The 14,870-nt window shown below is 55.6% G+C and overlaps 1 long non-coding RNA gene across 1 annotated transcript; it reads right to left on the minus strand.

Annotated features, from left to right (window-relative positions):
• Window positions 1-8,287: 8,287 nt before the first annotated feature.
• Window positions 8,288-12,759, minus strand: LOC306816685. Its single transcript, XR_013777753.1, has 3 exons — window positions 12,686-12,759; window positions 12,162-12,261; window positions 8,288-8,432 (listed from the first exon to the last, which is right to left on the minus strand). It is a non-coding gene; the product is annotated as an uncharacterized lncRNA (long non-coding RNA).
• Between the last annotated feature and the right edge of the window lie 2,111 nt (window positions 12,760-14,870).

The following is a 14,870-nucleotide window of genomic DNA, read 5'->3' on the forward strand; positions in this document are numbered from 1 at the left end:
ATGGATGGATGATGGATGGATGATGGATGGATGGATGGATGGATGGATGGATGGATGGATGGATGGATGGATGGATGATGGATGGATGGATGATGGATGGATGATGGATGGATGCTGGATGGATGGATGGATGATGGATGGATGGAGGGATGGATGGAGGGATGGATGGAGGGAGAGAGGGAAGGGAGCAGCCCTGGCCGTACCTGCTCCTCCAGGCTGACGGCTCTGCGGGCTCGGCCCCCCAGCAGCCAGTGTGGGGTGACCCGTTCTCCGTGGGACAGTGGCCCTGGGGAGGAGAAGAGCTGCTGAGCAAACCCTGAGAGAGCCCGAGAGCTGGAGCTGCTCCACAGGCACAGCACAGGGAGCTGGGGAAGGGGCAGAGCTGAGCAGCAGCACCCAGAGCCTCCCCTCGGGTGTTTTTGGGGATCATGGAAGGAGTCCCTGCCATGGGGGGAGTGGGGCTGGGTGGGCTTTAGGGCCCCTTCCACCCCAGACTGCTGCACCACTCTGATTCTGGGACAGGGATCACCCCAAATGCAGCAGGGCAGAGGAGCTGGGAGGGCTGTGCTGTCAGGGTTGGTCTGAGCCATCCCAGCCCCCCCGGCAGCGCAGCACGGGCCATTCCTTGGCTCCATCCGAGGCAGACTGACTTTCTAAGATTATTTTTTTCCTAAACAATGAGCTGGGTTTGACTGCAGCGCAGGGAGCAGCCACTGATGACTTAAGCCTGGATGACAACAGAACAAAAAATTAAAATCAGAAGCTGCTGCAGAGAGGGGACGAGGCTGAACAAAAATGTCAAGGGTTGGGCCACCTTGCCAAACCAAATGTTGTCAGGGAGAGCTGGAATTATCTTCCCCAGCAAAGTTATTTACTCAGGGAGTGGAATAACAGGACTCAGGGCTCTCTCGTTTTAGGGGCTTGTTTTGGCTCCTCGTGCGGAGATCCAGGGCTTTGGCTCGAGGGAAGATGAAGTCGTTGAGAAGACAAAAGAAAAGCCAGGGTGGGGTTATGGGCTGGCAATTGCTGCGGCAGCTCCACGGGCTCGGGTCACCCCCGGCGCTATCGCCCGAGGTATTTAATCAGTGCCATTAAATATAGCCTGGATCAGATTCCAGGAATAACTGCAGATAAGGGGTGGCACCATCCCAGCCTCCCTCTCCTCACCCCTCCCAAACCAGCCCCCCCCGCCCCCCAGCCACACACGGCTCCTTGTCCGTGGAGAAACTGAGGCACGGGCTCGGCTCGGCGGGGTTTGGTGCCCTCCCGTTGCGGAGCGAGGGGATGAATGCCAGTGTTTTCAGGAATGAATCCGGTATTTTCAGGAATGAATCCCGGCATTTTCAGCTCCCAAAGGGAGGAGGGCAGCAGCCCTGCCTGCCCCGCTCCGCTCTCTCCCACGCCGGCCGGGGAGGGGACGGGACACAGGGGCGGCTCCGCTGGGCTCCGGGCCACGGCCCGAAAATCCCTCAGCTGGGAGATGGCAGAGATGAGATTTCAGCCACCATATTTCAAATTTCCCACTGCTTAGTCTCTAGTTTTCGCTGGGAATCTGACTCAGAGCACGAGACGGGGCCTCAAAAACCCAACTCAAATAAACCCAAATGCGGCACAGAAAGGGTTTCCCACACTCCCCTCCCCTCGGTTTCCTGGAAAACGCTCATTCCAGCCCTTCTGGGGAATGCTGCGGGGAGCAGCGCTGCCTTGGCCTTTGGGATGTTGGCACCGGGGCCGCGGGACCCCCAGGGACCCCGCAGACCCCAAATTCCGCCGGGGCAGCAGCTCTCCCCTCTCCTCGGGCTACCCGAGCTGAGCTTTGGCTCCCACCGCCCTCCCCGCTCCTCCAGCTGCTCCCAGATCCCTTGGATCTGCTGGAAAACTCAGCAGCACCGAGAGAGAGCCCGGCAAGGCTCGGAAGTGAAAAAAATAATAACCGAAAATGTGCTGTGGGTAGGGGAACATCAGCCCTGACTTCTCCAATGGCTGGAGAAGGAAACAGGGATGAGGAAGGGGCGGCCGAAGGGGAACTGGCACCCCCGGTCCTGCTCTGGCTCCCATCTAAAAATGAGCCTCGGGAAAATCCTCACCCAGCGAACGAGCCACGTTTCACCCCAAAACCCGCACGGCAGCACAAACCCCGAACTGCTGCCCAAGAGCCACGAACGGGAGCTGGGCTCGGGATGGGCTCGGGATGGACACGGGATGGACACGGGATGGGCACGGGCTGGGCACAGGAGGGACACGGGATGGGCTCGGGATGGACACGGGCTGGGCTCGGGATGGGCTCGGGAGGGACACGGGATGGGCTCGGGATGGGCACAGGATGGGCTCGGGATGGACACGGGCTGGGCACGGGATGGACACGGGATGGGCTCGGGATGGGCTCGGGAGGGACACGGGATGGGCTCGGGATGGACACGGGATGGGCTCGGGATGGGCTCGGGAGGGACACGGGATGGGCTCGGGATGGGCACAGGAGGGACACGGGATGGGCTCGGGATGGGCACAGGATGGGCACGGTATGGGCACGGGATGGGCTCGGGATGGACACGGGATGGACACGGGATGGGCTCGGGATGGACACGGGAGGGACACGGGATGGGCTCGGGATGGACACGGGATGGGCACGGGATGGGCTCGGGAGGGACACGGGATGGACACGGGATGGACACGGGATGGGCTCGGGAGGGACACGGGATGGGCGTCCTGAGCCGGCCCTGGGGGCGAGAGCCGACCCTGTGCCGAGGGTCCCGGTCCCGATCCCGATCCTATCGGGAGCCGCAGCGCCGGGACGGGAGCGGAGCCGGGGGTCTGGGGGCTCCCGGGGGGAGCGAGCGCAGCCCGGAGCCCCCGACCCCATCCCCAGCCATATCCCACCCCTATCCCATCCCTATCCCATCCCACCCCTATCCCATCCCTATCCCATCCCACCCCATCCCCGCCCCGCGCCCCCAGCCCCCCGTACCTGCCGGCCCCGCCCGGCCCCGCGGGGGGAGCCCCAGCAGGACCCCCAGGAGGGCGAGGCGGAGCCCCCAGCCCCTGGCCGAGCCCCGGCGGGGCGCGGGGGGGCCCGGCCCGGCCATGCCGCCGCTCCCGGGCTGTCACCGCCCCGACTCGGCGCCTCCGGCCCGACCTCCTCCTCCTCTTTCAGCCGCCGGTCCCTCCCCCGGCGCAGCCCGGCCGGGGGGGCGGCGAGAGGGGGCGGCTTTGTTCGCTTTATTTATTGCTGTGTCTCTTGGCCCGGCCCGGCCGCTTAATGAGAACCAGACCCGCGGCTCGGCGGCTGCCAGGCTTCCCCCGCCCGCCGCGGCTGCGGCAGCCCTGGCCCCTCAGTCATTCTTCCATCCATGGATCCATGGATCCATCCATCCATCAATCCATCATCTCCTCATCCATCCATCCATCCATCCATAGATCCTTCCATCCATCCATGGATCCATCCAGCCCTGGTCCCACAGTCATTCTTCCATCCATGGATCCATCCATAGATCCTTCCATCCATCCATGGATCCATCCATAGATCCTCCTCATCCATCCTTCCATCCATCCATCCATGGATCCAGCCAGCCCTGGTCCCACAGTCATTCTTCCATCCATGGATCCATCCATCCATGGATCCATGGATCCATCCATCAATCCCCCACCCCTTTCCCTCTCTACTGCCTGAGGAAAGCCTGGGGGTGGTTCCCAGTGATTTAAGTGAATAAAATAATTAAATAACTCCACATATCCCACCAGAGACACCTCTGTGACCCTCAGTCCACTCCACAGTTGCTGTTAACAATAATATTAATTATACTGATTGTTATCATTAGTATTTATAATATTATGCATTACATTAATTGATTTTATTAATGCTGATTATTAATATTAATCCAGGATGGGTTGGATTGAAGGGACCTCGAATCTTAGCTCGTTCCACCCCATCCATGGGCAGGGCCCCTATCCCAGTGTCCCAGTGTGTCCCACTCTGTCCCCAGTGTCCCCATGTCCCCAGAGCAGGAGCAGAGGGCTGAGGCAATGCTCACTCTCTCCTTTCCCCCTCCCCAGCCCCTGGGGGCTCCCCCAGCTCTCCCTGCCACACTCAGGGCCAGCATCCAGCAATGGTTATTAAGATCCCAATATTGATTAGCAGTAGTAATTAAAGCTTTGCAAATGATTTCACCCTGAAGATGGGGACAGCTGCCAGGCCCCTGCCCAAGGTGACATTTGGGGACAGGGTCCTGCCAGCTCCAGGGAAGGACAAATGCTGCAAATTCCACCCCTCTGTGTGCCAGAGTGGGAATGGGGCAGAGCAGGGCCAGGGGACAGCAGGGCCTGTCCAGGGCCAGGCTGGGAGGGAGCAGCAGCCAGGGACAGGAACAGGGACAGCCCTGGTGTCCCCAGGGGTGTCCCAGCAGGGCCTGGCTGCTCCCCAGGGCTGGCAGCAGCAGCTGGACCTGCTGCAGAGCCACAAAAGCCTTTTGTGGGCAGCACAGGAGCTGCCCTGTCAGCACAGGCAGCAGCTGAGCCTGGGGCTGCAGAGCCCAGGGCAGCACGAGGGGAGAGGGGCTGGGGTCCCTGTCACCCACCCCAGAGCCTGGGGCTGCAGAGACACCCTGGGAGACTCTTCCCAAACACCTTTTCCATGAGAATTTCCCTAATGCCCAACTAAACCCTCCAATTTCCACCCTGGGGCCGTTTCCCTCTCCTCCTGTCCCTGTCCCCAGATCCCAAATCCCCCCAGTGTCCCCTCCTGGCAGAGCCACAAGGTCCCTGAGCCTCCTTTGCTCCAGCTGAGCCCCTTCCCAGCTCCTCAGGGATTCTCCATTCCCTTCCCATTTCCCTCAGGGATTCTCCATTCCCTTCCCATTTCCCTCAGGGATTCTCCATTCCCTTCCCATTTCCCTCAGGAATTCTCCATTCCCTTCCCATTTCCCTCAGGAATTCTCCATTCCCTTCCCATTTCCCTCAGGGATTCTCCATTCCCTTCCCATTTCCCTCAGGGATTCTCCATTCCCTTCCCATTTCCCTCAGGAATTCTCCATTCCCTTCCCATTTCCCTCAGGGATTCTCCATTCCCTTCCCATTTCCCTCAGGAATTCTCCATTCCCTTCCCATTTCCCTCAGGAATTCTCCATTCCCTTCCCAGCTCCTCAGGGATTCTCCATTCCCTTCCCAGCTCCTCAGGGATTCTCCATTCCCTTCCCATTTCCCTCAGGGATTCTCCATTCCCTTCCCATTTCCCTCAGGAATTCTCCATTCCCTTCCCATTTCCCTCAGGGATTCTCCATTCCCTTCCCATTTCCCTCAGGAATTCTCCATTCCCTTCCCATTTCCCTCAGGAATTCTCCATTCCCTTCCCATTTCCCTCAGGGATTCTCCATTCCCTTCCCATTTCCCTCAGGAATTCTCCAGGGCTGCAGAACAGGGGCACATGCATAAAACTGGATGTAAAATCCCCTTTTCCCCAGGGAGGCTCTCACAGTGGCCTCATTCCCTGGAATCTGAGCTCCTTCCAGCAGCATCCATCACTGGGGTTCCATTTGTCAGGCTGGGGTCACTCACCCTGCTGCAGGCTCCCATTTGGCAGGAGAATTCACTTTATCTGCTGATGGAGGGAGGAAAATACTGCTGGAAGCTTGACTTCCAAACCCTGCTGGTGTGAAAGTGTGGGGCCTTTCCCATTTCCAGCCAAATTCCTGCCCAGCTGGCCCCAAGTGCATCACTGGCTCACAAAGGCAGCACAAAGGAAATAAATAAAAATCTGCTTCACTGCATTGAAGTGGGATCTGCACTAATGAACAGCCTGTCAGGAAGTCATGTCCTCCTCAGGGAGTTCCTTCAGGAAAAGTGAATTATAATCCAGCCACAGAAAAGATGAGATGGACTTTGGGGAGGGTTGATGTAAAATCCATAATCCATTTAATCTGATGTAAAAATCCATAATCCCTTTAATCTGATGTAAAATCCATAATCCCTTTAATCTGATGTATAACCCATAATTCCTTTAATCTGATGTAAAATCCATAATCCCTTTAATCTGATGCAAAGACTGCAGCCTGGGGAACTCCCTTTTCCAGGGAAATCATGTTTCCATCATCACTGCAGTGCATTTGCAGGGAAATCTGCCCAGATCCCAGCCAGGAGAACAGACAGCAGCCAAACCCTGAGGGGAGAGGGGCTCTGCATGGGATGGATCCCAAAAACATCCCAATGGAGAGGGGCTCTGCATAGGAGAAATTCTAAAAAAATCCAAATGGAGAGGGGTTCTGCATGGGATGGATCCCAAAAAAATCCCAATGGAGAGGGGCTCTGCATAGGAGAAATTCTAAAAAAATCCAAATTGGGTTCTCCATGGTTAGAAATCCCAAAACAATCCAGATGAAGAAGAGTTCTCCACAGGAGAAATTCAAAAAACATCCAGCTGGAGAGGGGTTCTTCATAGGGGAAATTCCAAAAACATCCAAATGGAGAGGAGCTCTCCATGGGAGAAATTCCAAAAACATCCAGATTGGGAAGGGCTCTCCACAGGAGAAATTCCAAAAACATCCAGATGGAGGATTCTCCATAGGAAGGACCCCAAAATCATCCAAAATGAGAAGGATTCTCCATAGGAAGGACCCAAAACCCCCCAGGGCTGCCTGTGACAGAAGGATCAGGGCTGATTCCCTTGGGATGGAATTTACAAAGGAAGGAGGAGTGGAAATGGTCACAGGGGAAGAAATGGAAGGTGCTTCTGAAGGGGAAAAAAGGCTCAAATTTTTTTAAAAAAGCAAAATGTGGATTTTTGCACCTCTATTCCATTTCCTCCTCCTCCATCCCATGCAGGTTTCCAGCTGCAGGTCACTGATCAAAGGACAACTCTGAATAACTGCAAACACAAATCTGCTCCAACAGTGCTGGAAAAATCCACTCCTGGCCTAACTCCCCCTGCAGAACTCTCAGAATTCACCCAAATTCTGTGCAGTGATTTGGAGGGGTGAGTGCACCCTGCAATCAGCACAATTCCTGAGGTTTTGGGGAAATCCCATCACTCAAAGGTTTGTCCAGCCCTGGAGATGCCACACCCTGGGCAGGTGGCACTTGGGGACAGGATGGGGCAGCCCTGCCCTGGGCTCAGAGGGGTTTTGGAGCAGCAGGACCCTCCAGCTGCCCTCAGAGTAATTAAAAGCACAAACCAGCAGCTGAGTGGCCTTGAGGAGCTCCAAGGACCTGGTGAGGGCTCCAGGGAACAAAATCTGTCCCTGTGTGTCCCAGGGGATCCATCAGGGACCAGCCCCACCCTGAGCTCCAGCTGCACACAAAGCTCATTTCCAGAGCAAAACCCCAAAGGCAAGGCAGCAATTCCAGCTGGGGCCAAGGACAAGGCAGGGGAAGGAGCAAATTCCAGCTGGGAATGGTTCTGGAGGGGCCTGAGGGCCCTTCAACCCAAACCAGGCTGGGTCTGGGATAAACAGGAACACTGGGTTTGGAAAGGAGGGAAAGCCACAGGCTGATTTATCCCAAATTTGTAATCTGCATTTTAACTCCAATTCCTGAGACTGGACCAGGGAATCCTGGAATGGTTTGGGTTTGGAGAAACCCTAAACCCCACCCAGGGACACCCCCACTGTGCCAGGGGACCCAAATCCATCCACCTGGCCCTGGGCACTGCCAGGGGCCCAGGGAATCTGGGAATCCCTTCCCAGGACCCCAGCCCCATCTCCTCTTCCCTGGAGCATTCCCTGGGTCTGTCCCTGCATTCCAGCTCCCTGCAGGGTCTCTCCAGACCCTCCCCCTGCCCTGGCTGCTCCCTCCCAGCTGTTTCTGGGCTCCACTGCCCAGCCTGAGGCAGAGCCCATGGAAGCCACACTCACACCCACTCTGCTTCCCCCTGATGTCTTTTCCTGTTTATCCAGCCCATGAACTGCCTGCTGATGGTCACAGAAACTGAAACCAGCACTGCAGCAGCTGCTCTCTGCTCTGCACCCTCCTGACCAGCACAGACCCTCCCACAAAGGGGATTATCCCAGGAAAGAGCCCCTCCTGCCCCTGCTCAGCCCCTCCTGCCCCTGCTCACACACAGCTGCACCAGCTCAGGTGTTTTATTAAGATACAAAACAGAACAAGTGGATTTGCTACACTGAGACAGGAGTTAAAAAATAAATTTAAAAAACATCCTCGTTAAAACTCATTGAAAATAAATATATAAAACTGCTATTCCAACCAGGGAGTTACAAACACCAAGTTTTCCCAGACTCTGTTTCTCCTCTGGAAGTGCCTAACACCACTACAAAAACCCAGCTACTGACTGAAAACCCTGACAGTGCCCCAGGGCAGGGTGAACTAGCACAGAAGGGAGCCAAGAGCACAGAGTGGGGCTGCAGAATCCTTTAGTGCCTGTGCAGCTGCCTGGGCATCCTCCCTCAGCTTCAGGACACCTTCTTGCCCAGCACACGGTTGGTGATTTTCTGAGGGAAAAACACAGGGACAGAAATGAGTTTTAGTGCCTGGGAAATGAGAAATGCAGAGCACAGAGGGGTTTGGGACCCCCCACCCCACCCACTGTCCCAGGGGATCCAAGCCCTGTCCAGCCTGGCAGCAAGGGGCAAAAACTGCCCAAAATGGGAATTTACAGCTTGGGGCACAATTCAAACAGCTCAGGATTGCTCACTGAGGACACCAGGATATTCCTGTGGGAAATGTGAGCAGGGAAATGTGAGCAGGGAACAGGGAAATGGGAACAGGGAAATGTGAGCAGGGAACAGGGAAATGGGAGCAAGGAATAGAGAGAAATGTGAGCAGGGAACAGAGAGAAATGTGAGCAGGGAAATGTGAGCAGAACAGAGGGAAATGTGAGCAGGGAACAGGGAAATGGGAACAGGGAAATGGGAACAGGGAAATGGGAACAGGGAAATGGGAACAGGGAACAGGGAAATGTGAGCAGGGAACAGGGAAATGGGAACAGGGAAATGGGAACAGGGAACAGAGGGAAATGTGAGCAGGGAGCAGAGGGAAATGTGAACAGGGAACAGGGAAATGTGAGCAGAACAGAGGGAAATGTGAGCAGGGACAGTCCTGAGCCCAGAAGCCTCAGCTGCAATCTCCCCAAGAGGGGCTGGAAATGCAGGAGCTGGCTGGAGAAGAGCCAGAGCAGAGCAGAGCCAGCCCAGATGCTGCTCTGGGGCCAGGGGGCTCTCAGGTCCCCTCCACCAGCAGGGAGTGGTTCCAGAATCCCCCAGAGTGCTGCTCCCCTTGGGCACTGGCACCTGCTGGTCCCCAGCCCTGAGAAATGACAAACTCAAACACCCTCAGGGGCAGAGGGAAGTGCTGGCCACTCCCTGCTGCTCCCTCTGGGAGTTCTCCCCTTTTACTGCCATCACAAACTGCCTCCACCAGTGGAAAACCTCAGCAATGCAATTAATCTGCATCTGATAAACTCGGAAAATCCATTTCCACTTCACTGAGTGCTGCTGCCACCAGAGCAGAATCTGTTCCCACTGCAGAGTGTGCAAAATTCCAGGGCTGCCCATCCCCTGATGTGACTGGGATGGTTTTATCCTCCATTTGAAATTAAAAGGACAAAAGCAAAGGGCTGCTGGGACAGAACACCAGCCCAGATCCTGTGATAAAAATAACTTTGCTACCTTGATGAGCAGAAGCCTTGAACAATTTCACACATTAGCAATGTCTGTGCAGCCAGCCCAGGGATTTTTATGGTTCCAGTTCCAGGTGGGCCCACGTTGTTTCCCCCTCACTCAGTGCCAACAAAACTTCTGATAATTCTCTTTTGACCTCAGTGAGCAGCCCCAGACTGTCACTGCCAGCCCTTCCCTCCCCAGAGCCCTGCAGGGACATTTGCACTCTGCTTTACTGAAGGGAAGCAAGTTTGATCCACACAAATTCACTGATCTGGGGTCTTATTTTGAGTCCAATAAACTCAGCTGCATCTCAGCTGGACACTGAGGTGGTCCCTGACTGGGATTTCATCCCTCATGGAGCTCTGGGAGCAGCTCCTTCCTTTCCCAAAGCTCTGTCTCCTCTCTGGAGTCATCCCACAGAATCCCTGGATCATTTCCAGGCACGGGGAGCTCCCTCAGGAACTGCTGCTCTCAGCCATCCTTGCCCTCATTTACAGCTCCTCCTGGTGCTTTGCTGCTCCAGCACTGGGCTGAGTTCCTGCCATGAACCAACCCCACATTTATGTGCACAGTTCTGATCCTATTCCCTCACTCCAGTGCCTGCCAGAACTCATTCATTGCTCAAACTTTGCTGTACCAGCATCTGCAATTCTCAGACCAGGGGGGAAAAAATGTCCTGAAAATACCCAGCCCAAGTTACAGCAACAAATTAAAATCCTTCTAGTGGTAAATTCCCCAGATGAGAGTAGGAAGATGTTTTGGAGAACACATTACAAGTGTTAAAATTACAAAAGCCAATGACTGCAGTTCCCAACAAATACCCCAGCCTGGATCACTCCAGGAAAGGATTGCTCCAGCCAGAGTTTAACACTAAAACTGAAGTGCAAGTTTAAGATGCAGAGTTTAAAGAAAGGCCAGTTTTAGTTTTAGGGTTACTGGTTTGTCCCACAGCTCCCCAGATGGGATCCTGGCTGACCCCAGTGCAAACACAAACTGTGAATCCAGGTGAGTGAGCAGCACTGCAAGCTTTGGACTGAGCTAAGGATGGCTCCAGGCTTCGTTAGGCCCAGCTGGGAATTCCCTGAGCCAAAGCTAGGCTCAGGCAGGGCTCCCTGTCCTGCCTGGGCTGGGCTCTGCTCCCCTGCACTATTCCCCTCTGGCACCAATCCCCAGATTGCTCCTGGGAGCTCCCATGGAATGGGAGATTTCAGGGAAGGAAGGGGAGCTGGAGCACAGCCTGAGCACTCTGCACCTCAGTTCAGCAAATCCCAGAATGCTGGTGCTCCAGAGGGGTAAAACCTCGGAAAGCCAGGCCTTGTAAAGCCAGCCTGATAAACTCCTGTGAGAAGGGAATCACAGCAGTGAGAATCAGTTTGCATAACTGCTCTGCTGAGGAGACAGTTCACACCTGGGGGAGGGAAATTCCACCTGTGTGAAAGCAGGAGAGGAGAGAGCAAACATCTCCAGAGAGAGAAGAGCCTGAAGGGCAGGACAGGACTCTGATAACCCTGAGCTGAGCTTAACCTGAGCAGAGCCTTAAACCCTAAAGGGCAGGACAGACTCTGATAACCCTGAGCTGAGCTTAACCTGAGCAGAGCCTTAAACCCTAAAGGGCAGGACAGACTCTGATAACCCTGAGCTGAGCTTAACCTGAGCAGAGCCTTAAACCCTAAAGGGCAGGACAGACTCTGATAACCCTGAGCTGAGCTTAACCCGAGCAGAGCCTTAAACCCTAAAGGGCAGGACACAGCCACTGATAACCCTGAGCTGAGCTTAACCTGAGCAGAGCCTTAAACCCTAAAGAGCAGGACACAGCTACTGATAACCCTGAGCTGAGCTTAACCTGAGCAGAGCCTTAAACCCTAAAGGGCAGGACACAGCCACTGATAACCCTGAGCTGAGCTTAACCTGAGCAGAGCCTTAAACCCTAAAGAGCAGGACACAGCTACTGATAACCCTGAGCTGAGCTTAACCTGAGCAGAGCCTTAAACCCTAAAGGGCAGGACACAGCCACTGATAACCCTGAGCTGAGCTTAACCTGAGCAGAGCCTTAAACCCTAAAGAGCAGGACACAGCTACTGATAACCCTGAGCTGAGCTTAACCTGAGCAGAGCCTTAAACCCTAAAGGGCAGGACAGACACTGATAACCCTGAGCTGAGCTTAACCTGAGCAGAGCCTTAAACCCTAAAGGGCAGGACAGACTCTGATAACCCTGAGCTGAGCTTAACCTGAGCAGAGCCTTAAACCCTGAAGGGCAGGACAGACACTGATAACCCTGAGCTGAGCTTAACCTGAGCAGAGCCTTAAACCCTAAAGGACAGGACAGACACTGATAACCCTGAGCTGAGCTTAACCTGAGCAGAGCCTTAAACCCTAAAGGACAGGACAGACACTGATAACCCTGAGCTGAGCTGAACCCCAGCAGGATGAACAAGGCCAGGCCAGTGTGAGCTGGGTGTGAACAAACAGGATTTTGTAGGTGTGAGTGGAGATTGGGCAGGTCCCAAAGAGCAGCTCTGAAATCCCGCTCCAGCCCAGCCCTGCCCCCGGGCACTCACGGCTTTGTAGAGCTGAGCCCGCAGTCGGTAGGAGCTGTACTCCAGCCTCCTCTGCTCCTCCTCCCTCCTCCTCCTCACCTCGGGCAGCTGCTCGTAGATCCTGCACCGGGGAGAGGCACAAACCGGGATTGGGAACGGCCTGACCCCAAAAACTGCCTGATCCTAAAAACTGCCTGATCCTGAAAACTGCCTGATCCTGAAAACTGCCTGATCCTGAAACCCGCCTGATCCTAAAAAACTGCCTGACCCCAAAACCTGCCTGACCCCAAAAACTGCCTGACCCCAAAAACTGCCTGACCCCAAAAACTGCCTGACCCTAAAAACTGCCTGATCCCAAAACCTGCCTGACCCTAAAAACTGCCTGATCCTGAAACCCGCCTGATCCTAAAAACTGCCTGACCCCAAAACCTCCCCTGTGATCTCCATAGGACATTTCTCCCTCTGGTTTCTCCCCGAACGATTTGCACCAAAGCTCCTCCCTGCCCAGGGCACCGACCCACCCAAACTAAACTCCCCAAATTCACCTTTTAGACCTCTGAAACATTTCTCTCTTGGGAATTGCTCTTCTCTCCTTCGTCAGGAAACCTGAAGGGAAAGTTGTGAGAAACGGGAATGATGAACGTGACATCAACCAGCCCTTTGTAAGTTTTACAGATGTTTTTACAAAAAAACTCTCTAAGATCTCACAGACACCAGGGTGGAGTGAGTGCAGTGAGAATGATAAAAATGCGTTTGTTGATGAGCAGCAAGGAAGGGCTGAGTGAGGAGTGAAGGGATGGAGAGCAGAGGAGCCGCACCTGGGGTGGGCGGGTGAGCAGCCCTGCCCCGCTTCCCCCTGCCCGCAGGCTGCAGCTGCTCCGGGGGTGCCAGCTGCTCCGGGGGTGCCGGCTGTGCCAGCTGCTCCAGCTGTTCCAGCTGTTCCAGCCGTTCCAGCCGTTCCCGCCGCTGCCGCCGCCTCTCCTCCCGCAGCAGCCGCAGGTGCCGCAGGCGCTGCCCCGAGCGCGAGATGAAATCGGGGCGGCGCAGAGCCAGCGCCTCCTGCGGGGACAGAGACACTGCAGGGGACACAGACACAGAGACACAGACACAGAGACACAGACACAGAGACACCCTGCAGAGCCAGCGCCTCCTGCGGGGACAGAGACACTGCAGGGGACACAGACACAGAGACACAGAGACACAGAGACACAGACACAGACACAGAGACACAGACACAGAGACACAGACACACCCTGCAGAGCCAGCGCCTCCTGCGGGGACAGAGACACTGCAGGGGACACAGACACAGAGACACAGACACAGAGACACAGAGACACCCTGCAGAGCCAGCGCCTCCTGCGGGGACAGAGACACTGCAGGGGACACAGACACAGAGACACAGAGACACAGACACAGAGACACAGACACACCCTGCAGAGCCAGCGCCTCCTGCGGGGACAGAGACACTGCAGGGGACACAGACACAGAGACACAGACACAGAGACACAGACACAGAGACACAGACACACCCTGCAGAGCCAGCGCCTCCTGCGGGGACAGAGACACTGCAGGGGACACAGACACAGAGACCACAGACACAGAGACACAGAGACACCCTGCAGAGCCAGCGCCTCCTGCGGGGACAGAGACACTGCAGGGGACAGAGACACTGCCTGGGGGGACACAGAGACACCCTGAGGGGACACAGACACACAGACACACAGACACACCCTGCAGAGCCAGCGCCTCCTGCGGGACACAGACACTGCAGGGGACACAGAGACACACAGACACCCTGCAGGGGACAGAGAGACACCCTGAAGGGACACAGAGACTGCCTAAGGGGACACAGACACACCCTGCAGGGCCAGGTGGGCTGGCAGCTGCAGGGGGACCCCAAACATCCCCCAAACATCCCCCCGAAACATCCCCCCCAAACACCCCCCCGAAACATCCCCCCCAAATATCCCCCCCAAACACCCTCCAAACATCCCCCCCAAACATCCCCCCCAAACATCCCCCCCAAACACCCCCCCCAAACCCCGAAGTGTGGCAAATCCCCCATCACACTGCTGGGTGCAATATCAAACTGCTGCCTTAACAACGTGGGAATAAACTGGCCAGAAAGGAAAAAAACTAAAATAATAATAAAGAACAATCAAAACTCATCCCGATCTCCTGCTCTGTGCATTGTTTCTGTGTGGGATCAGGTGTGCTGGGGTGTTCTGGCTGCTACACCCCCCTGGCTCCAAGGGTTTATCCCCTGCACTGCCAGGCTATCCAACATGGAAATAAACTGAGGAGCTCGGGGAAAACCAGACCAAAAAAAATATGGAAATAAACTGAGGAGCTCTGGGAAAACCAGACCAACCAAATATTGAAATAAACTGAACAGGAGCTCTGAGAAGCCAGAGTGGGCCAGTGCCACCCCAGCACTGCCCTCACCTGCAGTGACAGACCAATCCAACACTGAAATAAACTGAGGAGCTCTGGGGAACCCAGACTAACCAAACCCTGAAATAAACTGAGGAGTTCTGGGGAACCCAGACTAACCAAACCCTGAAATAAACTGAGGAGTTCTGGGGAACCCAGACCAACCAAACCCTGAAATAAACTGAGGAGTTCTGGGGAACCAGTGGCCCCGTGCCCTCACCTGCAGTGACAGCTTCCCCAGGGGCTTCCCCAGCCCCCGGGCAGCCCCCGGGGCCCCGCTGGGCTGCTGCTGCCAGT

Source organism: Erithacus rubecula, assembly GCF_903797595.1.
Source record: "Erithacus rubecula genome assembly, contig: scaffold_141_arrow_ctg1, whole genome shotgun sequence".
Classification (NCBI taxonomy): Eukaryota; Metazoa; Chordata; class Aves; order Passeriformes; family Muscicapidae; genus Erithacus; species Erithacus rubecula.